This window comes from Leiobunum rupestre, chromosome 1 (assembly GCF_980474605.1).
Source record: "Leiobunum rupestre chromosome 1, qqLeiRupe1.1.hap1, whole genome shotgun sequence".
Lineage (NCBI taxonomy): Eukaryota > Metazoa > Arthropoda > Arachnida > Opiliones > Sclerosomatidae > Leiobunum > Leiobunum rupestre.
Window position 1 is genome coordinate 65,601,002 of NC_143384.1, and position 19,333 is coordinate 65,620,334.

A 19,333-nucleotide genomic window follows, 5' to 3' on the forward strand; every position below is an offset into this window, starting at 1 on the left:
ACGGAAGTTATGTAATTCGAAATCCAAAAATTAAACTATTTACCGACGTTCGTCTGGCATTGATAGAGATGACAATTGGTCACTGTCACCAACATTATTTATCGTCGGCGATAATGGAATTTTTTAAAAAAAGTTTTGTTTTCAAAAAATATTCCCGTTTTTTTCTTTTTCATAGCAACTCTTTTTCATGTTAGTTTAAACAAAAGCCAAAAGAATCGAGTTTGACTTTCTTGGGTGGTCTGATAATCAAACCCTGCTCTTAAACGCAACCCTACGACGGTTTTCCGCGGGTACTTTTGCTTGCTGCATTTCTGCCCTAAGCCGCTACGTACCTCGTTAAGAAACCTGGTTCACTTCGAGCTCCCCCGAGCGCACCATATTGACGGTAAACTTCGAGCGGACGTTAAATCTCCACAGCGTGATGATCATCAGAGTCTCCACCCTCACACCATCCTCGAATTCCGACTTCCAAGACGCTGGATTACAAGAGGACGCCACTCCTCCCAGTCAACGACGCTTCTCGAGTTGCGACCTTTCAATCGTTAGAACGTCCCTAACGAAATATGGTTAAAATGTTATATTAACTGGAGAGAATAAATGTCTCGTCCATTACCACATTTTTCATGAAGATAGAATACGGCAGAGCCCGGATAGCTCAGTCGGTAGATCGTTAGGCTTTTAACCTAACGGTCCTGGGTTCGAGTCCCAGTTCGGGCGGGTAAATGTAGCGATTTTTTATTCGTTGTCAGTTTTATAACTAACGGCAATGTAACGTCTTTTCCGCTTTGAGAAACGCTCAATTTGCTTAGTCTGGAGAACCTTAAACAAATCATTTAACGGTCCGGGGTAGAGCCGCAGCTTGAAAGCCGTTCCTTTAATTTGAACTTAAGAAACGTTCGGCCGATCTGATTAAGGATATATCCGTGACCTTGAAAAAAAACGGAAGTTATGTAATTCGAAATCCAAAAATTAAACTATTTACCGACGTTCGTCTGGCATTGATAGAGATGACAATTGGTCACTGTCACCAACATTATTTATCGTCGGCGATAATGGAATTTTTAAAAAAAAGTTTTGTTTTCAAAAAATATTCCCGTTTTTTTCTTTTTCATAGCAACTCTTTTTCATGTTAGTTTAAACAAAAGCCAAAAGAATCGAGTTTGACTTTCTTGGGTGGTCTGATAATCAAACCCTGCTCTTAAACGCAACCCTACGACGGTTTTCCGCGGGTACTTTTGCTTGCTGCATTTCTGCCCTAAGCCGCTACGTACCTCGTTAAGAAACCTGGTTCACTTCGAGCTCCCCCGAGCGCACCATATTGACGGTAAACTTCGAGCGGACGTTAAATCTCCACAGCGTGATGATCATCAGAGTCTCCACCCTCACACCATCCTCGAATTCCGACTTCCAAGACGCTGGATTACAAGAGGACGCCACTCCTCCCAGTCAACGACGCTTCTCGAGTTGCGACCTTTCAATCGTTAGAACGTCCCTAACGAAATATGGTTAAAATGTTATATTAACTGGAGAGAATAAATGTCTCGTCCATTACCACATTTTTCATGAAGATAGAATACGGCAGAGCCCGGATAGCTCAGTCGGTAGAGCGTTAGGCTTTTAACCTAACGGTCCTGGGTTCGAGCCCCAGTTCGGGCGGGTAAATGTAGCGACTTTTTATTCGTTGTCAGTTTTATAACTAACGGCAATGTAACGTCTTTTCCGCTTTGAGAAACGCTCAATTTGCTTAGTCTGGAGAACCTTAAACAAATCATTTAACGGTCCGGGGTAGAGCCGCAGCTTGAAAGCCGTTCCTTTAATTTGAACTTAAGAAACGTTCGGCCGATCTGATTAAGGATATATTCGTGACCTTGAAAAAAAACGGAAGTTATGTAATTCGAAATCCAAAAATTAAACTATTTACCGACGTTCGTCTGGCATTGATAGAGATGACAATTGGTCACTGTCACCAACATTATTTATCGTCGGCGATAATGGAATTTTTAAAAAAAAGTTTTGTTTTCAAAAAATATTCCCGTTTTTTTCTTTTTCATAGCAACTCTTTTTCATGTTAGTTTAAACAAAAGCCAAAAGAATCGAGTTTGACTTTCTTGGGTGGTCTGATAATCAAACCCTGCTCTTAAACGCAACCCTACGACGGTTTTCCGCGGGTACTTTTGCTTGCTGCATTTCTGCCCTAAGCCGCTACGTACCTCGTTAAGAAACCTGGTTCACTTCGAGCTCCCCCGAGCGCACCATATTGACGGTAAACTTCGAGCGGACGTTAAATCTCCACAGCGTGATGATCATCAGAGTCTCCACCCTCACACCATCCTCGAATTCCGACTTCCAAGACGCTGGATTACAAGAGGACGCCACTCCTCCCAGTCAACGACGCTTCTCGAGTTGCGACCTTTCAATCGTTAGAACGTCCCTAACGAAATATGGTTAAAATGTTATATTAACTGGAGAGAATAAATGTCTCGTCCATTACCACATTTTTCATGAAGATAGAATACGGCAGAGCCCGGATAGCTCAGTCGGTAGATCGTTAGGCTTTTAACCTAACGGTCCTGGGTTCGAGTCCCAGTTCGGGCGGGTAAATGTAGCGATTTTTTATTCGTTGTCAGTTTTATAACTAACGGCAATGTAACGTCTTTTCCGCTTTGAGAAACGCTCAATTTGCTTAGTCTGGAGAACCTTAAACAAATCATTTAACGGTCCGGGGTAGAGCCGCAGCTTGAAAGCCGTTCCTTTAATTTGAACTTAAGAAACGTTCGGCCGATCTGATTAAGGATATATCCGTGACCTTGAAAAAAAACGGAAGTTATGTAATTCGAAATCCAAAAATTAAACTATTTACCGACGTTCGTCTGGCATTGATAGAGATGACAATTGGTCACTGTCACCAACATTATTTATCGTCGGCGATAATGGAATTTTTAAAAAAAAGTTTTGTTTTCAAAAAATATTCCCGTTTTTTTCTTTTTCATAGCAACTCTTTTTCATGTTAGTTTAAACAAAAGCCAAAAGAATCGAGTTTGACTTTCTTGGGTGGTCTGATAATCAAACCCTGCTCTTAAACGCAACCCTACGACGGTTTTCCGCGGGTACTTTTGCTTGCTGCATTTCTGCCCTAAGCCGCTACGTACCTCGTTAAGAAACCTGGTTCACTTCGAGCTCCCCCGAGCGCACCATATTGACGGTAAACTTCGAGCGGACGTTAAATCTCCACAGCGTGATGATCATCAGAGTCTACACCCTCACACCATCCTCGAATTCCGACTTCCAAGACGCTGGATTACAAGAGGACGCCACTCCTCCCAGTCAACGACGCTTCTCGAGTTGCGACCTTTCAATCGTTAGAACGTCCCTAACGAAATATGGTTAAAATGTTATATTAACTGGAGAGAATAAATGTCTCGTCCATTACCACATTTTTCATGAAGATAGAATACGGCAGAGCCCGGATAGCTCAGTCGGTAGAGCGTTAGGCTTTTAACCTAACGGTCCTGGGTTCGAGCCCCAGTTCGGGCGGGTAAATGTAGCGACTTTTTATTCGTTGTCAGTTTTATAACTAACGGCAATGTAACGTCTTTTCCGCTTTGAGAAACGCTCAATTTGCTTAGTCTGGAGAACCTTAAACAAATCATTTAACGGTCCGGGGTAGAGCCGCAGCTTGAAAGCCGTTCCTTTAATTTGAACTTAAGAAACGTTCGGCCGATCTGATTAAGGATATATTCGTGACCTTGAAAAAAAACGGAAGTTATGTAATTCGAAATCCAAAAATTAAACTATTTACCGACGTTCGTCTGGCATTGATAGAGATGACAATTGGTCACTGTCACCAACATTATTTATCGTCGGCGATAATGGAATTTTTAAAAAAAAGTTTTGTTTTCAAAAAATATTCCCGTTTTTTTCTTTTTCATAGCAACTCTTTTTCATGTTAGTTTAAACAAAAGCCAAAAGAATCGAGTTTGACTTTCTTGGGTGGTCTGATAATCAAACCCTGCTCTTAAACGCAACCCTACGACGGTTTTCCGCGGGTACTTTTGCTTGCTGCATTTCTGCCCTAAGCCGCTACGTGACTCGTTAAGAAACCTGGTTCACTTCGAGCTCCCCCGAGCGCACCATATTGACGGTAAACTTTGAGCGGACGTTAAATCTCCACAGCGTGATGATCATCAGAGTCTCCACCCTCACACCATCCTCGAATTCCGACTTCCAAGACGCTGGATTACAAGAGGACGCCACTCCTCCCAGTCAACGACGCTTCTCGAGTTGCGACCTTTCAATCGTTAGAACGTCCCTAACGAAATATGGTTAAAATGTTATATTAACTGGAGAGAATAAATGTCTCGTCCATTACCACATTTTTCATGAAGATAGAATACGGCAGAGCCCGGATAGCTCAGTCGGTAGAGCGTTAGGCTTTTAACCTAACGGTCCTGGGTTCGAGCCCCAGTTCGGGCGGGTAAATGTAGCGACTTTTTATTCGTTGTCAGTTTTATAACTAACGGCAATGTAACGTCTTTTCCGCTTTGAGAAACGCTCAATTTGCTTAGTCTGGAGAACCTTAAACAAATCATTTAACGGTCCGGGGTAGAGCCGCAGCTTGAAAGCCGTTCCTTTAATTTGAACTTAAGAAACGTTCGGCCGATCTGATTAAGGATATATTCGTGACCTTGAAAAAAAACGGAAGTTATGTAATTCGAAATCCAAAAATTAAACTATTTACCGACGTTCGTCTGGCATTGATAGAGATGACAATTGGTCACTGTCACCAACATTATTTATCGTCGGCGATAATGGAATTTTTAAAAAAAAGTTTTGTTTTCAAAAAATATTCCCGTTTTTTTCTTTTTCATAGCAACTCTTTTTCATGTTAGTTTAAACAAAAGCCAAAAGAATCGAGTTTGACTTTCTTGGGTGGTCTGATAATCAAACCCTGCTCTTAAACGCAACCCTACGACGGTTTTCCGCGGGTACTTTTGCTTGCTGCATTTCTGCCCTAAGCCGCTACGTACCTCGTTAAGAAACCTGGTTCACTTCGAGCTCCCCCGAGCGCACCATATTGACGGTAAACTTCGAGCGGACGTTAAATCTCCACAGCGTGATGATCATCAGAGTCTCCACCCTCACACCATCCTCGAATTCCGACTTCCAAGACGCTGGATTACAAGAGGACGCCACTCCTCCCAGTCAACGACGCTTCTCGAGTTGCGACCTTTCAATCGTTAGAACGTCCCTAACGAAATATGGTTAAAATGTTATATTAACTGGAGAGAATAAATGTCTCGTCCATTACCACATTTTTCATGAAGATAGAATACGGCAGAGCCCGGATAGCTCAGTCGGTAGAGCGTTAGGCTTTTAACCTAACGGTCCTGGGTTCGAGCCCCAGTTCGGGCGGGTAAATGTAGCGATTTTTTATTCGTTGTCAGTTTTATAACTAACGGCAATGTAACGTCTTTTCCGCTTTGAGAAACGCTCAATTTGCTTAGTCTGGAGAACCTTAAACAAATCATTTAACGGTCCGGGGTAGAGCCGAAGCTTGAAAGCCGTTCCTTTAATTTGAACTTAAGAAACGTTCGGCCGATCTGATTAAGGATATATCCGTGACCTTGAAAAAAAACGGAAGTTATGTAATTCGAAATCCAAAAATTAAACTATTTACCGACGTTCGTCTGGCATTGATAGAGATGACAATTGGTCACTGTCACCAACATTATTTATCGTCGGCGATAATGGAATTTTTAAAAAAAAGTTTTGTTTTCAAAAAATATTCCCGTTTTTTTCTTTTTCATAGCAACTCTTTTTCATGTTAGTTTAAACAAAAGCCAAAAGAATCGAGTTTGACTTTCTTGGGTGGTCTGATAATCAAACCCTGCTCTTAAACGCAACCCTACGACGGTTTTCCGCGGGTACTTTTGCTTGCTGCATTTCTGCCCTAAGCCGCTACGTACCTCGTTAAGAAACCTGGTTCACTTCGAGCTCCCCCGAGCGCACCATATTGACGGTAAACTTCGAGCGGACGTTAAATCTCCACAGCGTGATGATCATCAGAGTCTCCACCCTCACACCATCCTCGAATTCCGACTTCCAAGACGCTGGATTACAAGAGGACGCCACTCCTCCCAGTCAACGACGCTTCTCGAGTTGCGACCTTTCAATCGTTAGAACGTCCCTAACGAAATATGGTTAAAATGTTATATTAACTGGAGAGAATAAATGTCTCGTCCATTACCACATTTTTCATGAAGATAGAATACGGCAGAGCCCGGATAGCTCAGTCGGTAGAGCGTTAGGCTTTTAACCTAACGGTCCTGGGTTCGAGCCCCAGTTCGGGCGGGTAAATGTAGCGATTTTTTATTCGTTGTCAGTTTTATAACTAACGGCAATGTAACGTCTTTTCCGCTTTGAGAAACGCTCAATTTGCTTAGTCTGGAGAACCTTAAACAAATCATTTAACGGTCCGGGGTAGAGCCGCAGCTTGAAAGCCGTTCCTTTAATTTGAACTTAAGAAACGTTCGGCCGATCTGATTAAGGATATATCCGTGACCTTGAAAAAAAACGGAAGTTATGTAATTCGAAATCCAAAAATTAAACTATTTACCGACGTTCGTCTGGCATTGATAGAGATGACAATTGGTCACTGTCACCAACATTATTTATCGTCGGCGATAATGGAATTTTTAAAAAAAAGTTTTGTTTTCAAAAAATATTCCCGTTTTTTTCTTTTTCATAGCAACTCTTTTTCATGTTAGTTTAAACAAAAGCCAAAAGAATCGAGTTTGACTTTCTTGGGTGGTCTGATAATCAAACCCTGCTCTTAAACGCAACCCTACGACGGTTTTCCGCGGGTACTTTTGCTTGCTGCATTTCTGCCCTAAGCCGCTACGTACCTCGTTAAGAAACCTGGTTCACTTCGAGCTCCCCCGAGCGCACCATATTGACGGTAAACTTCGAGCGGACGTTAAATCTCCACAGCGTGATGATCATCAGAGTCTACACCCTCACACCATCCTCGAATTCCGACTTCCAAGACGCTGGATTACAAGAGGACGCCACTCCTCCCAGTCAACGACGCTTCTCGAGTTGCGACCTTTCAATCGTTAGAACGTCCCTAACGAAATATGGTTAAAATGTTATATTAACTGGAGAGAATAAATGTCTCGTCCATTACCACATTTTTCATGAAGATAGAATACGGCAGAGCCCGGATAGCTCAGTCGGTAGAGCGTTAGGCTTTTAACCTAACGGTCCTGGGTTCGAGCCCCAGTTCGGGCGGGTAAATGTAGCGACTTTTTATTCGTTGTCAGTTTTATAACTAACGGCAATGTAACGTCTTTTCCGCTTTGAGAAACGCTCAATTTGCTTAGTCTGGAGAACCTTAAACAAATCATTTAACGGTCCGGGGTAGAGCCGCAGCTTGAAAGCCGTTCCTTTAATTTGAACTTAAGAAACGTTCGGCCGATCTGATTAAGGATATATTCGTGACCTTGAAAAAAAACGGAAGTTATGTAATTCGAAATCCAAAAATTAAACTATTTACCGACGTTCGTCTGGCATTGATAGAGATGACAATTGGTCACTGTCACCAACATTATTTATCGTCGGCGATAATGGAATTTTTAAAAAAAAGTTTTGTTTTCAAAAAATATTCCCGTTTTTTTCTTTTTCATAGCAACTCTTTTTCATGTTAGTTTAAACAAAAGCCAAAAGAATCGAGTTTGACTTTCTTGGGTGGTCTGATAATCAAACCCTGCTCTTAAACGCAACCCTACGACGGTTTTCCGCGGGTACTTTTGCTTGCTGCATTTCTGCCCTAAGCCGCTACGTGACTCGTTAAGAAACCTGGTTCACTTCGAGCTCCCCCGAGCGCACCATATTGACGGTAAACTTTGAGCGGACGTTAAATCTCCACAGCGTGATGATCATCAGAGTCTCCACCCTCACACCATCCTCGAATTCCGACTTCCAAGACGCTGGATTACAAGAGGACGCCACTCCTCCCAGTCAACGACGCTTCTCGAGTTGCGACCTTTCAATCGTTAGAACGTCCCTAACGAAATATGGTTAAAATGTTATATTAACTGGAGAGAATAAATGTCTCGTCCATTACCACATTTTTCATGAAGATAGAATACGGCAGAGCCCGGATAGCTCAGTCGGTAGAGCGTTAGGCTTTTAACCTAACGGTCCTGGGTTCGAGCCCCAGTTCGGGCGGGTAAATGTAGCGACTTTTTATTCGTTGTCAGTTTTATAACTAACGGCAATGTAACGTCTTTTCCGCTTTGAGAAACGCTCAATTTGCTTAGTCTGGAGAACCTTAAACAAATCATTTAACGGTCCGGGGTAGAGCCGCAGCTTGAAAGCCGTTCCTTTAATTTGAACTTAAGAAACGTTCGGCCGATCTGATTAAGGATATATTCGTGACCTTGAAAAAAAACGGAAGTTATGTAATTCGAAATCCAAAAATTAAACTATTTACCGACGTTCGTCTGGCATTGATAGAGATGACAATTGGTCACTGTCACCAACATTATTTATCGTCGGCGATAATGGAATTTTTAAAAAAAAGTTTTGTTTTCAAAAAATATTCCCGTTTTTTTCTTTTTCATAGCAACTCTTTTTCATGTTAGTTTAAACAAAAGCCAAAAGAATCGAGTTTGACTTTCTTGGGTGGTCTGATAATCAAACCCTGCTCTTAAACGCAACCCTACGACGGTTTTCCGCGGGTACTTTTGCTTGCTGCATTTCTGCCCTAAGCCGCTACGTACCTCGTTAAGAAACCTGGTTCACTTCGAGCTCCCCCGAGCGCACCATATTGACGGTAAACTTCGAGCGGACGTTAAATCTCCACAGCGTGATGATCATCAGAGTCTCCACCCTCACACCATCCTCGAATTCCGACTTCCAAGACGCTGGATTACAAGAGGACGCCACTCCTCCCAGTCAACGACGCTTCTCGAGTTGCGACCTTTCAATCGTTAGAACGTCCCTAACGAAATATGGTTAAAATGTTATATTAACTGGAGAGAATAAATGTCTCGTCCATTACCACATTTTTCATGAAGATAGAATACGGCAGAGCCCGGATAGCTCAGTCGGTAGAGCGTTAGGCTTTTAACCTAACGGTCCTGGGTTCGAGCCCCAGTTCGGGCGGGTAAATGTAGCGATTTTTTATTCGTTGTCAGTTTTATAACTAACGGCAATGTAACGTCTTTTCCGCTTTGAGAAACGCTCAATTTGCTTAGTCTGGAGAACCTTAAACAAATCATTTAACGGTCCGGGGTAGAGCCGAAGCTTGAAAGCCGTTCCTTTAATTTGAACTTAAGAAACGTTCGGCCGATCTGATTAAGGATATATCCGTGACCTTGAAAAAAAACGGAAGTTATGTAATTCGAAATCCAAAAATTAAACTATTTACCGACGTTCGTCTGGCATTGATAGAGATGACAATTGGTCACTGTCACCAACATTATTTATCGTCGGCGATAATGGAATTTTTAAAAAAAAGTTTTGTTTTCAAAAAATATTCCCGTTTTTTTCTTTTTCATAGCAACTCTTTTTCATGTTAGTTTAAACAAAAGCCAAAAGAATCGAGTTTGACTTTCTTGGGTGGTCTGATAATCAAACCCTGCTCTTAAACGCAACCCTACGACGGTTTTCCGCGGGTACTTTTGCTTGCTGCATTTCTGCCCTAAGCCGCTACGTACCTCGTTAAGAAACCTGGTTCACTTCGAGCTCCCCCGAGCGCACCATATTGACGGTAAACTTCGAGCGGACGTTAAATCTCCACAGCGTGATGATCATCAGAGTCTCCACCCTCACACCATCCTCGAATTCCGACTTCCAAGACGCTGGATTACAAGAGGACGCCACTCCTCCCAGTCAACGACGCTTCTCGAGTTGCGACCTTTCAATCGTTAGAACGTCCCTAACGAAATATGGTTAAAATGTTATATTAACTGGAGAGAATAAATGTCTCGTCCATTACCACATTTTTCATGAAGATAGAATACGGCAGAGCCCGGATAGCTCAGTCGGTAGAGCGTTAGGCTTTTAACCTAACGGTCCTGGGTTCGAGCCCCAGTTCGGGCGGGTAAATGTAGCGATTTTTTATTCGTTGTCAGTTTTATAACTAACGGCAATGTAACGTCTTTTCCGCTTTGAGAAACGCTCAATTTGCTTAGTCTGGAGAACCTTAAACAAATCATTTAACGGTCCGGGGTAGAGCCGCAGCTTGAAAGCCGTTCCTTTAATTTGAACTTAAGAAACGTTCGGCCGATCTGATTAAGGATATATCCGTGACCTTGAAAAAAAACGGAAGTTATGTAATTCGAAATCCAAAAATTAAACTATTTACCGACGTTCGTCTGGCATTGATAGAGATGACAATTGGTCACTGTCACCAACATTATTTATCGTCGGCGATAATGGAATTTTTTAAAAAAAGTTTTGTTTTCAAAAAATATTCCCGTTTTTTTCTTTTTCATAGCAACTCTTTTTCATGTTAGTTTAAACAAAAGCCAAAAGAATCGAGTTTGACTTTCTTGGGTGGTCTGATAATCAAACCCTGCTCTTAAACGCAACCCTACGACGGTTTTCCGCGGGTACTTTTGCTTGCTGCATTTCTGCCCTAAGCCGCTACGTACCTCGTTAAGAAACCTGGTTCACTTCGAGCTCCCCCGAGCGCACCATATTGACGTTAAACTTCGAGCGGACGTTAAATCTCCACAGCGTGATGATCATCAGAGTCTCCACCCTCACACCATCCTCGAATTCCGACTTCCAAGACGCTGGATTACAAGAGGACGCCACTCCTCCCAGTCAACGACGCTTCTCGAGTTGCGACCTTTCAATCGTTAGAACGTCCCTAACGAAATATGGTTAAAATGTTATATTAACTGGAGAGAATAAATGTCTCGTCCATTACCACATTTTTCATGAAGATAGAATACGGCAGAGCCCGGATAGCTCAGTCGGTAGAGCGTTAGGCTTTTAACCTAACGGTCCTGGGTTCGAGCCCCAGTTCGGGCGGGTAAATGTAGCGATTTTTTATTCGTTGTCAGTTTTATAACTAACGGCAATGTAACGTCTTTTCCGCTTTGAGAAACGCTCAATTTGCTTAGTCTGGAGAACCTTAAACAAATCATTTAACGGTCCGGGGTAGAGCCGAAGCTTGAAAGCCGTTCCTTTAATTTGAACTTAAGAAACGTTCGGCCGATCTGATTAAGGATATATCCGTGACCTTGAAAAAAAACGGAAGTTATGTAATTCGAAATCCAAAAATTAAACTATTTACCGACGTTCGTCTGGCATTGATAGAGATGACAATTGGTCACTGTCACCAACATTATTTATCGTCGGCGATAATGGAATTTTTAAAAAAAAGTTTTGTTTTCAAAAAATATTCCCGTTTTTTTCTTTTTCATAGCAACTCTTTTTCATGTTAGTTTAAACAAAAGCCAAAAGAATCGAGTTTGACTTTCTTGGGTGGTCTGATAATCAAACCCTGCTCTTAAACGCAACCCTACGACGGTTTTCCGCGGGTACTTTTGCTTGCTGCATTTCTGCCCTAAGCCGCTACGTACCTCGTTAAGAAACCTGGTTCACTTCGAGCTCCCCCGAGCGCACCATATTGACGGTAAACTTCGAGCGGACGTTAAATCTCCACAGCGTGATGATCATCAGAGTCTCCACCCTCACACCATCCTCGAATTCCGACTTCCAAGACGCTGGATTACAAGAGGACGCCACTCCTCCCAGTCAACGACGCTTCTCGAGTTGCGACCTTTCAATCGTTAGAACGTCCCTAACGAAATATGGTTAAAATGTTATATTAACTGGAGAGAATAAATGTCTCGTCCATTACCACATTTTTCATGAAGATAGAATACGGCAGAGCCCGGATAGCTCAGTCGGTAGAGCGTTAGGCTTTTAACCTAACGGTCCTGGGTTCGAGCCCCAGTTCGGGCGGGTAAATGTAGCGACTTTTTATTCGTTGTCAGTTTTATAACTAACGGCAATGTAACGTCTTTTCCGCTTTGAGAAACGCTCAATTTGCTTAGTCTGGAGAACCTTAAACAAATCATTTAACGGTCCGGGGTAGAGCCGCAGCTTGAAAGCCGTTCCTTTAATTTGAACTTAAGAAACGTTCGGCCGATCTGATTAAGGATATATTCGTGACCTTGAAAAAAAACGGAAGTTATGTAATTCGAAATCCAAAAATTAAACTATTTACCGACGTTCGTCTGGCATTGATAGAGATGACAATTGGTCACTGTCACCAACATTATTTATCGTCGGCGATAATGGAATTTTTAAAAAAAAGTTTTGTTTTCAAAAAATATTCCCGTTTTTTTCTTTTTCATAGCAACTCTTTTTCATGTTAGTTTAAACAAAAGCCAAAAGAATCGAGTTTGACTTTCTTGGGTGGTCTGATAATCAAACCCTGCTCTTAAACGCAACCCTACGACGGTTTTCCGCGGGTACTTTTGCTTGCTGCATTTCTGCCCTAAGCCGCTACGTACCTCGTTAAGAAACCTGGTTCACTTCGAGCTCCCCCGAGCGCACCATATTGACGGTAAACTTCGAGCGGACGTTAAATCTCCACAGCGTGATGATCATCAGAGTCTCCACCCTCACACCATCCTCGAATTCCGACTTCCAAGACGCTGGATTACAAGAGGACGCCACTCCTCCCAGTCAACGACGCTTCTCGAGTTGCGACCTTTCAATCGTTAGAACGTCCCTAACGAAATATGGTTAAAATGTTATATTAACTGGAGAGAATAAATGTCTCGTCCATTACCACATTTTTCATGAAGATAGAATACGGCAGAGCCCGGATAGCTCAGTCGGTAGAGCGTTAGGCTTTTAACCTAACGGTCCTGGGTTCGAGCCCCAGTTCGGGCGGGTAAATGTAGCGACTTTTTATTCGTTGTCAGTTTTATAACTAACGGCAATGTAACGTCTTTTCCGCTTTGAGAAACGCTCAATTTGCTTAGTCTGGAGAACCTTAAACAAATCATTTAACGGTCCGGGGTAGAGCCGCAGCTTGAAAGCCGTTCCTTTAATTTGAACTTAAGAAACGTTCGGCCGATCTGATTAAGGATATATTCGTGACCTTGAAAAAAAACGGAAGTTATGTAATTCGAAATCCAAAAATTAAACTATTTACCGACGTTCGTCTGGCATTGATAGAGATGACAATTGGTCACTGTCACCAACATTATTTATCGTCGGCGATAATGGAATTTTTAAAAAAAAGTTTTGTTTTCAAAAAATATTCCCGTTTTTTTCTTTTTCATAGCAACTCTTTTTCATGTTAGTTTAAACAAAAGCCAAAAGAATCGAGTTTGACTTTCTTGGGTGGTCTGATAATCAAACCCTGCTCTTAAACGCAACCCTACGACGGTTTTCCGCGGGTACTTTTGCTTGCTGCATTTCTGCCCTAAGCCGCTACGTACCTCGTTAAGAAACCTGGTTCACTTCGAGCTCCCCCGAGCGCACCATATTGACGGTAAACTTCGAGCGGACGTTAAATCTCCACAGCGTGATGATCATCAGAGTCTCCACCCTCACACCATCCTCGAATTCCGACTTCCAAGACGCTGGATTACAAGAGGACGCCACTCCTCCCAGTCAACGACGCTTCTCGAGTTGCGACCTTTCAATCGTTAGAACGTCCCTAACGAAATATGGTTAAAATGTTATATTAACTGGAGAGAATAAATGTCTCGTCCATTACCACATTTTTCATGAAGATAGAATACGGCAGAGCCCGGATAGCTCAGTCGGTAGAGCGTTAGGCTTTTAACCTAACGGTCCTGGGTTCGAGCCCCAGTTCGGGCGGGTAAATGTAGCGATTTTTTATTCGTTGTCAGTTTTATAACTAACGGCAATGTAACGTCTTTTCCGCTTTGAGAAACGCTCAATTTGCTTAGTCTGGAGAACCTTAAACAAATCATTTAACGGTCCGGGGTAGAGCCGCAGCTTGAAAGCCGTTCCTTTAATTTGAACTTAAGAAACGTTCGGCCGATCTGATTAAGGATATATCCGTGACCTTGAAAAAAAACGGAAGTTATGTAATTCGAAATCCAAAAATTAAACTATTTACCGACGTTCGTCTGGCATTGATAGAGATGACAATTGGTCACTGTCACCAACATTATTTATCGTCGGCGATAATGGAATTTTTTAAAAAAAGTTTTGTTTTCAAAAAATATTCCCGTTTTTTTCTTTTTCATAGCAACTCTTTTTCATGTTAGTTTAAACAAAAGCCAAAAGAATCGAGTTTGACTTTCTTGGGTGGTCTGATAATCAAACCCTGCTCTTAAACGCAACCCTACGACGGTTTTCCGCGGGTACTTTTGCTTGCTGCATTTCTGCCCTAAGCCGCTACGTACCTCGTTAAGAAACCTGGTTCACTTCGAGCTCCCCCGAGCGCACCATATTGACGGTAAACTTCGAGCGGACGTTAAATCTCCACAGCGTGATGATCATCAGAGTCTCCACCCTCACACCATCCTCGAATTCCGACTTCCAAGACGCTGGATTACAAGAGGACGCCACTCCTCCCAGTCAACGACGCTTCTCGAGTTGCGACCTTTCAATCGTTAGAACGTCCCTAACGAAATATGGTTAAAATGTTATATTAACTGGAGAGAATAAATGTCTCGTCCATTACCACATTTTTCATGAAGATAGAATACGGCAGAGCCCGGATAGCTCAGTCGGTAGAGCGTTAGGCTTTTAACCTAACGGTCCTGGGTTCGAGCCCCAGTTCGGGCGGGTAAATGTAGCGATTTTTTATTCGTTGTCAGTTTTATAACTAACGGCAATGTAACGTCTTTTCCGCTTTGAGAAACGCTCAATTTGCTTAGTCTGGAGAACCTTAAACAAATCATTTAACGGTCCGGGGTAGAGCCGAAGCTTGAAAGCCGTTCCTTTAATTTGAACTTAAGAAACGTTCGGCCGATCTGATTAAGGATATATCCGTGACCTTGAAAAAAAACGGAAGTTATGTAATTCGAAATCCAAAAATTAAACTATTTACCGACGTTCGTCTGGCATTGATAGAGATGACAATTGGTCACTGTCACCAACATTATTTATCGTCGGCGATAATGGAATTTTTAAAAAAAAGTTTTGTTTTCAAAAAATATTCCCGTTTTTTTCTTTTTCATAGCAACTCTTTTTCATGTTAGTTTAAACAAAAGCCAAAAGAATCGAGTTTGACTTTCTTGGGTGGTCTGATAATCAAACCCTGCTCTTAAACGCAACCCTACGACGGTTTTCCGCGGGTACTTTTGCTTGCTGCATTTCTGCCCTAAGCCGCTACGTACCTCGTTAAGAAACCTGGTTCACTTCGAGCTCCCCCGAGCGCACCATATTGACGGTAAACTTCGAGCGGACGTTAAATCTCCACAGCGTGATGATCATCAGAGTCTCCACCCTCACACCATCCTCGAATTCCGACTTCCAAGACGCTGGATTACAAGAGGACGCCACTCCTCCCAGTCAACGACGCTTCTCGAGTTGCGACCTTTCAATCGTTAGAACGTCCCTAACGAAATATGGTTAAAATGTTATATTAACTGGAGAGAATAAATGTCTCGTCCATTACCACATTTTTCATGAAGATAGAATACGGCAGAGCCCGGATAGCTCAGTCGGTAGAGCGTTAGGCTTTTAACCTAACGGTCCTGGGTTCGAGTCCCAGTTCGGGCGGGTAAATGTAGCGATTTTTTATTCGTTGTCAGTTTTATAACTAACGGCAATGTAACGTCTTTTCCGCTTTGAGAAACGCTCAATTTGCTTAGTCTGGAGAACCTTAAACAAATCATTTAACGGTCCGGGGTAGAGCCGCAGCTTGAAAGCCGTTCCTTTAATTTGAACTTAAGAAACGTTCGGCCGATCTGATTAAGGATATATCCGTGACCTTGAAAAAAAACGGAAGTTATGTAATTCGAAATCCAAAAATTAAACTATTTACCGACGTTCGTCTGGCATTGATAGAGATGACAATTGGTCACTGTCACCAACATTATTTATCGTCGGCGATAATGGAATTTTTAAAAAAAAGTTTTGTTTTCAAAAAATATTCCCGTTTTTTTCTTTTTCATAGCAACTCTTTTTCATGTTAGTTTAAACAAAAGCCAAAAGAATCGAGTTTGACTTTCTTGGGTGGTCTGATAATCAAACCCTGCTCTTAAACGCAACCCTACGACGGTTTTCCGCGGGTACTTTTGCTTGCTGCATTTCTGCCCTAAGCCGCTACGTACCTCGTTAAGAAACCTGGTTCACTTCGAGCTCCCCCGAGCGCACCATATTGACGGTAAACTTCGAGCGGACGTTAAATCTCCACAGCGTGATGATCATCAGAGTCTACACCCTCACACCATCCTCGAATTCCGACTTCCAAGACGCTGGATTACAAGAGCACGCCACTCCTCCCAGTCAACGACGCTTCTCGAGTTGCGACCTTTCAATCGTTAGAACGTCCCTAACGAAATATGGTTAAAATGTTATATTAACTGGAGAGAATAAATGTCTCGTCCATTACCACATTTTTCATGAAGATAGAATACGGCAGAGCCCGGATAGCTCAGTCGGTAGAGCGTTAGGCTTTTAACCTAACGGTCCTGGGTTCGAGCCCCAGTTCGGGCGGGTAAATGTAGCGACTTTTTATTCGTTGTCAGTTTTATAACTAACGGCAATGTAACGTCTTTTCCGCTTTGAGAAACGCTCAATTTGCTTAGTCTGGAGAACCTTAAACAAATCATTTAACGGTCCGGGGTAGAGCCGCAGCTTGAAAGCCGTTCCTTTAATTTGAACTTAAGAAACGTTCGGCCGATCTGATTAAGGATATATTCGTGACCTTGAAAAAAAACGGAAGTTATGTAATTCGAAATCCAAAAATTAAACTATTTACCGACGTTCGTCTGGCATTGATAGAGATGACAATTGGTCACTGTCACCAACATTATTTATCGTCGGCGATAATGGAATTTTTAAAAAAAAGTTTTGTTTTCAAAAAATATTCCCGTTTTTTTCTTTTTCATAGCAACTCTTTTTCATGTTAGTTTAAACAAAAGCCAAAAGAATCGAGTTTGACTTTCTTGGGTGGTCTGATAATCAAACCCTGCTCTTAAACGCAACCCTACGACGGTTTTCCGCGGGTACTTTTGCTTGCTGCATTTCTGCCCTAAGCCGCTACGTACCTCGTTAAGAAACCTTATTCACTTCGAGCTCCCCCGAGCGCACCATATTGACGGTAAACTTCGAGCGGACGTTAAATCTCCACAGCGTGATGATCATCAGAGTCTCCACCCTCACACCATCCTCGAATTCCGACTTCCAAGACGCTGGATTACAAGAGGACGCCACTCCTCCCAGTCAACGACGCTTCTCGAGTTGCGACCTTTCAATCGTTAGAACGTCCCTAACGAAATATGGTTAAAATGTTATATTAACTGGAGAGAATAAATGTCTCGTCCATTACCACATTTTTCATGAAGATAGAATACGGCAGAGCCCGGATAGCTCAGTCGGTAGAGCGTTAGGCTTTTAACCTAACGGTCCTGGGTTCGAGCCCCAGTTCGGGCGGGTAAATGTAGCGATTTTTTATTCGTTGTCAGTTTTATAACTAACGGCAATGTAACGTCTTTTCCGCTTTGAGAAACGCTCAATTTGCTTAGTCTGGAGAACCTTAAACAAATCATTTAACGGTCCGGGGTAGAGCCGCAGCTTGAAAGCCGTTCCTTTAATTTGAACTTAAGAAACGTTCGGCCGATCTGATTAAGGATATATCCGTGACCTTGAAAAAAAACGGAAGTTATGTAATTCGAAATCCAAAAATTAAACTATTTACCGACGTTCGTCTGGCATTGATAGAGATGACAATTGGTCACTGTCACCAACATTATTTATCGTCGGCGATAATGGAATTTTTTAAAAAAAGTTTTGTTTTCAAAAAATATTCCCGTTTTTTTCTTTTTCATAGCAACTCTTTTTCATGTTAGTTTAAACAAAAGCCAAAAGAATCGAGTTTGACTTTCTTGGGTGGTCTGATAATCAAACCCTGCTCTTAAACGCAACCCTACGACGGTTTTCCGCGGGTACTTTTGCTTGCTGCATTTCTGCCCTAAGCCGCTACGTACCTCGTTAAGAAACCTGGTTCACTTCGAGCTCCCCCGAGCGCACCATATTGACGGTAAACTTCGAGCGGACGTTAAATCTCCACAGCGTGATGATCATCAGAGTCTCCACCCTCACACCATCCTCGAATTCCGACTTCCAAGACGCTGGATTACAAGAGGACGCCACTCCTCCCAGTCAACGACGCTTCTCGAGTTGCGACCTTTCAATCGTTAGAACGTCCCTAACGAAATATGGTTAAAATGTTATATTAACTGGAGAGAATAAATGTCTCGTCCATTACCACATTTTTCATGAAGATAGAATACGGCAGAGCCCGGATAGCTCAGTCGGTAGAGCGTTAGGCTTTTAACCTAACGGTCCTGGGTTCGAGCCCCAGTTCGGGCGGGTAAATGTAGCGATTTTTTATTCGTTGTCAGTTTTATAACTAACGGCAATGTAACGTCTTTTCCGCTTTGAGAAACGCTCAATTTGCTTAGTCTGGAGAACCTTAAACAAATCATTTAACGGTCCGGGGTAGAGCCGCAGCTTGAAAGCCGTTCCTTTAATTTGAACTTAAGAAACGTTCGGCCGATCTGATTAAGGATATATCCGTGACCTTGAAAAAAAACGGAAGTTATGTAATTCGAAATCCAAAAATTAAACTATTTACCGACGTTCGTCTGGCATTGATAGAGATGACAATTGGTCACTGTCACCAACATTATTTATCGTCGGCGATAATGGAATTTTTTAAAAAAAGTTTTGTTTTCAAAAAATATTCCCGTTTTTTTCTTTTTCATAGCAACTCTTTTTCATGTTAGTTTAAACAAAAGCCAAAAGAATCGAGTTTGACTTTCTTGGGTGGTCTGATAATCAAACCCTGCTCTTAAACGCAACCCTACGACGGTTTTCCGCGGGTACTTTTGCTTGCTGCATTTCTGCCCTAAGCCGCTACGTACCTCGTTAAGAAACCTGGTTCACTTCGAGCTCCCCCGAGCGCACCATATTGACGGTAAACTTCGAGCGGACGTTAAATCTCCACAGCGTGATGATCATCAGAGTCTACACCCTCACACCATCCTCGAATTCCGACTTCCAAGACGCTGGATTACAAGAGCACGCCACTCCTCCCAGTCAACGACGCTTCTCGAGTTGCGACCTTTCAATCGTTAGAACGTCC

At 42.4% G+C, this 19,333-nt stretch overlaps 39 non-coding genes across 39 annotated transcripts; 18 read left to right on the forward strand and 21 right to left on the reverse strand.

The window, feature by feature from the left end:
• Positions 1 to 209: 209 nt before the first annotated feature.
• LOC149966015 (signal recognition particle RNA) lies at positions 210 to 508 on the reverse strand. Its single transcript, XR_016473764.1, has one exon.
• A 640-nt stretch (positions 509 to 1,148) lies between these two features.
• On the reverse strand, positions 1,149 to 1,447 carry LOC149966016 (signal recognition particle RNA). The gene has a single exon (XR_016473765.1).
• A 136-nt stretch (positions 1,448 to 1,583) lies between these two features.
• Positions 1,584 to 1,656, forward strand: TRNAK-UUU (transfer RNA lysine (anticodon UUU)). The gene has a single exon. It is a non-coding gene; the product is annotated as a tRNA-Lys (tRNA).
• A 431-nt stretch (positions 1,657 to 2,087) lies between these two features.
• Positions 2,088 to 2,386, reverse strand: LOC149966018 (signal recognition particle RNA). Its single transcript, XR_016473766.1, has one exon.
• Positions 2,387 to 3,026: 640 nt separating this feature from the next.
• Positions 3,027 to 3,325, reverse strand: LOC149966019 (signal recognition particle RNA). Its single transcript, XR_016474390.1, has one exon.
• Positions 3,326 to 3,461: 136 nt separating this feature from the next.
• Positions 3,462 to 3,534, forward strand: TRNAK-UUU (transfer RNA lysine (anticodon UUU)). The gene has a single exon. It is a non-coding gene; the product is annotated as a tRNA-Lys (tRNA).
• A 431-nt stretch (positions 3,535 to 3,965) lies between these two features.
• LOC149966021 (signal recognition particle RNA) lies at positions 3,966 to 4,264 on the reverse strand. The gene has a single exon (XR_016473154.1).
• A 136-nt stretch (positions 4,265 to 4,400) lies between these two features.
• On the forward strand, positions 4,401 to 4,473 carry TRNAK-UUU (transfer RNA lysine (anticodon UUU)). Its single transcript has one exon. It is a non-coding gene; the product is annotated as a tRNA-Lys (tRNA).
• A 431-nt stretch (positions 4,474 to 4,904) lies between these two features.
• LOC149966023 (signal recognition particle RNA) lies at positions 4,905 to 5,203 on the reverse strand. The gene has a single exon (XR_016473767.1).
• A 136-nt stretch (positions 5,204 to 5,339) lies between these two features.
• TRNAK-UUU (transfer RNA lysine (anticodon UUU)) lies at positions 5,340 to 5,412 on the forward strand. The gene has a single exon. It is a non-coding gene; the product is annotated as a tRNA-Lys (tRNA).
• Positions 5,413 to 5,843: 431 nt separating this feature from the next.
• On the reverse strand, positions 5,844 to 6,142 carry LOC149966025 (signal recognition particle RNA). The gene has a single exon (XR_016473769.1).
• Positions 6,143 to 6,278: 136 nt separating this feature from the next.
• Positions 6,279 to 6,351, forward strand: TRNAK-UUU (transfer RNA lysine (anticodon UUU)). The gene has a single exon. It is a non-coding gene; the product is annotated as a tRNA-Lys (tRNA).
• Positions 6,352 to 6,782: 431 nt separating this feature from the next.
• LOC149966027 (signal recognition particle RNA) lies at positions 6,783 to 7,081 on the reverse strand. Its single transcript, XR_016474401.1, has one exon.
• Positions 7,082 to 7,217: 136 nt separating this feature from the next.
• Positions 7,218 to 7,290, forward strand: TRNAK-UUU (transfer RNA lysine (anticodon UUU)). Its single transcript has one exon. It is a non-coding gene; the product is annotated as a tRNA-Lys (tRNA).
• A 431-nt stretch (positions 7,291 to 7,721) lies between these two features.
• Positions 7,722 to 8,020, reverse strand: LOC149966029 (signal recognition particle RNA). The gene has a single exon (XR_016473155.1).
• Positions 8,021 to 8,156: 136 nt separating this feature from the next.
• On the forward strand, positions 8,157 to 8,229 carry TRNAK-UUU (transfer RNA lysine (anticodon UUU)). Its single transcript has one exon. It is a non-coding gene; the product is annotated as a tRNA-Lys (tRNA).
• A 431-nt stretch (positions 8,230 to 8,660) lies between these two features.
• LOC149966031 (signal recognition particle RNA) lies at positions 8,661 to 8,959 on the reverse strand. Its single transcript, XR_016473772.1, has one exon.
• A 136-nt stretch (positions 8,960 to 9,095) lies between these two features.
• TRNAK-UUU (transfer RNA lysine (anticodon UUU)) lies at positions 9,096 to 9,168 on the forward strand. The gene has a single exon. It is a non-coding gene; the product is annotated as a tRNA-Lys (tRNA).
• Positions 9,169 to 9,599: 431 nt separating this feature from the next.
• LOC149966033 (signal recognition particle RNA) lies at positions 9,600 to 9,898 on the reverse strand. Its single transcript, XR_016473774.1, has one exon.
• A 136-nt stretch (positions 9,899 to 10,034) lies between these two features.
• On the forward strand, positions 10,035 to 10,107 carry TRNAK-UUU (transfer RNA lysine (anticodon UUU)). Its single transcript has one exon. It is a non-coding gene; the product is annotated as a tRNA-Lys (tRNA).
• Positions 10,108 to 10,538: 431 nt separating this feature from the next.
• Positions 10,539 to 10,837, reverse strand: LOC149966035 (signal recognition particle RNA). Its single transcript, XR_016474135.1, has one exon.
• A 136-nt stretch (positions 10,838 to 10,973) lies between these two features.
• Positions 10,974 to 11,046, forward strand: TRNAK-UUU (transfer RNA lysine (anticodon UUU)). Its single transcript has one exon. It is a non-coding gene; the product is annotated as a tRNA-Lys (tRNA).
• Positions 11,047 to 11,477: 431 nt separating this feature from the next.
• Positions 11,478 to 11,776, reverse strand: LOC149966037 (signal recognition particle RNA). The gene has a single exon (XR_016473778.1).
• A 136-nt stretch (positions 11,777 to 11,912) lies between these two features.
• TRNAK-UUU (transfer RNA lysine (anticodon UUU)) lies at positions 11,913 to 11,985 on the forward strand. The gene has a single exon. It is a non-coding gene; the product is annotated as a tRNA-Lys (tRNA).
• A 431-nt stretch (positions 11,986 to 12,416) lies between these two features.
• On the reverse strand, positions 12,417 to 12,715 carry LOC149966039 (signal recognition particle RNA). The gene has a single exon (XR_016473779.1).
• A 136-nt stretch (positions 12,716 to 12,851) lies between these two features.
• Positions 12,852 to 12,924, forward strand: TRNAK-UUU (transfer RNA lysine (anticodon UUU)). The gene has a single exon. It is a non-coding gene; the product is annotated as a tRNA-Lys (tRNA).
• A 431-nt stretch (positions 12,925 to 13,355) lies between these two features.
• Positions 13,356 to 13,654, reverse strand: LOC149966041 (signal recognition particle RNA). Its single transcript, XR_016473782.1, has one exon.
• Positions 13,655 to 13,790: 136 nt separating this feature from the next.
• Positions 13,791 to 13,863, forward strand: TRNAK-UUU (transfer RNA lysine (anticodon UUU)). Its single transcript has one exon. It is a non-coding gene; the product is annotated as a tRNA-Lys (tRNA).
• A 431-nt stretch (positions 13,864 to 14,294) lies between these two features.
• LOC149966043 (signal recognition particle RNA) lies at positions 14,295 to 14,593 on the reverse strand. Its single transcript, XR_016473784.1, has one exon.
• A 136-nt stretch (positions 14,594 to 14,729) lies between these two features.
• Positions 14,730 to 14,802, forward strand: TRNAK-UUU (transfer RNA lysine (anticodon UUU)). Its single transcript has one exon. It is a non-coding gene; the product is annotated as a tRNA-Lys (tRNA).
• A 431-nt stretch (positions 14,803 to 15,233) lies between these two features.
• On the reverse strand, positions 15,234 to 15,532 carry LOC149966045 (signal recognition particle RNA). Its single transcript, XR_016473788.1, has one exon.
• Positions 15,533 to 15,668: 136 nt separating this feature from the next.
• Positions 15,669 to 15,741, forward strand: TRNAK-UUU (transfer RNA lysine (anticodon UUU)). The gene has a single exon. It is a non-coding gene; the product is annotated as a tRNA-Lys (tRNA).
• A 431-nt stretch (positions 15,742 to 16,172) lies between these two features.
• Positions 16,173 to 16,471, reverse strand: LOC149966047 (signal recognition particle RNA). Its single transcript, XR_016472895.1, has one exon.
• Positions 16,472 to 16,607: 136 nt separating this feature from the next.
• On the forward strand, positions 16,608 to 16,680 carry TRNAK-UUU (transfer RNA lysine (anticodon UUU)). Its single transcript has one exon. It is a non-coding gene; the product is annotated as a tRNA-Lys (tRNA).
• A 431-nt stretch (positions 16,681 to 17,111) lies between these two features.
• On the reverse strand, positions 17,112 to 17,410 carry LOC149966049 (signal recognition particle RNA). The gene has a single exon (XR_016472940.1).
• A 136-nt stretch (positions 17,411 to 17,546) lies between these two features.
• Positions 17,547 to 17,619, forward strand: TRNAK-UUU (transfer RNA lysine (anticodon UUU)). Its single transcript has one exon. It is a non-coding gene; the product is annotated as a tRNA-Lys (tRNA).
• A 431-nt stretch (positions 17,620 to 18,050) lies between these two features.
• Positions 18,051 to 18,349, reverse strand: LOC149966051 (signal recognition particle RNA). Its single transcript, XR_016473790.1, has one exon.
• Positions 18,350 to 18,485: 136 nt separating this feature from the next.
• Positions 18,486 to 18,558, forward strand: TRNAK-UUU (transfer RNA lysine (anticodon UUU)). Its single transcript has one exon. It is a non-coding gene; the product is annotated as a tRNA-Lys (tRNA).
• A 431-nt stretch (positions 18,559 to 18,989) lies between these two features.
• Positions 18,990 to 19,288, reverse strand: LOC149966053 (signal recognition particle RNA). Its single transcript, XR_016472898.1, has one exon.
• Positions 19,289 to 19,333: the final 45 nt, after the last annotated feature.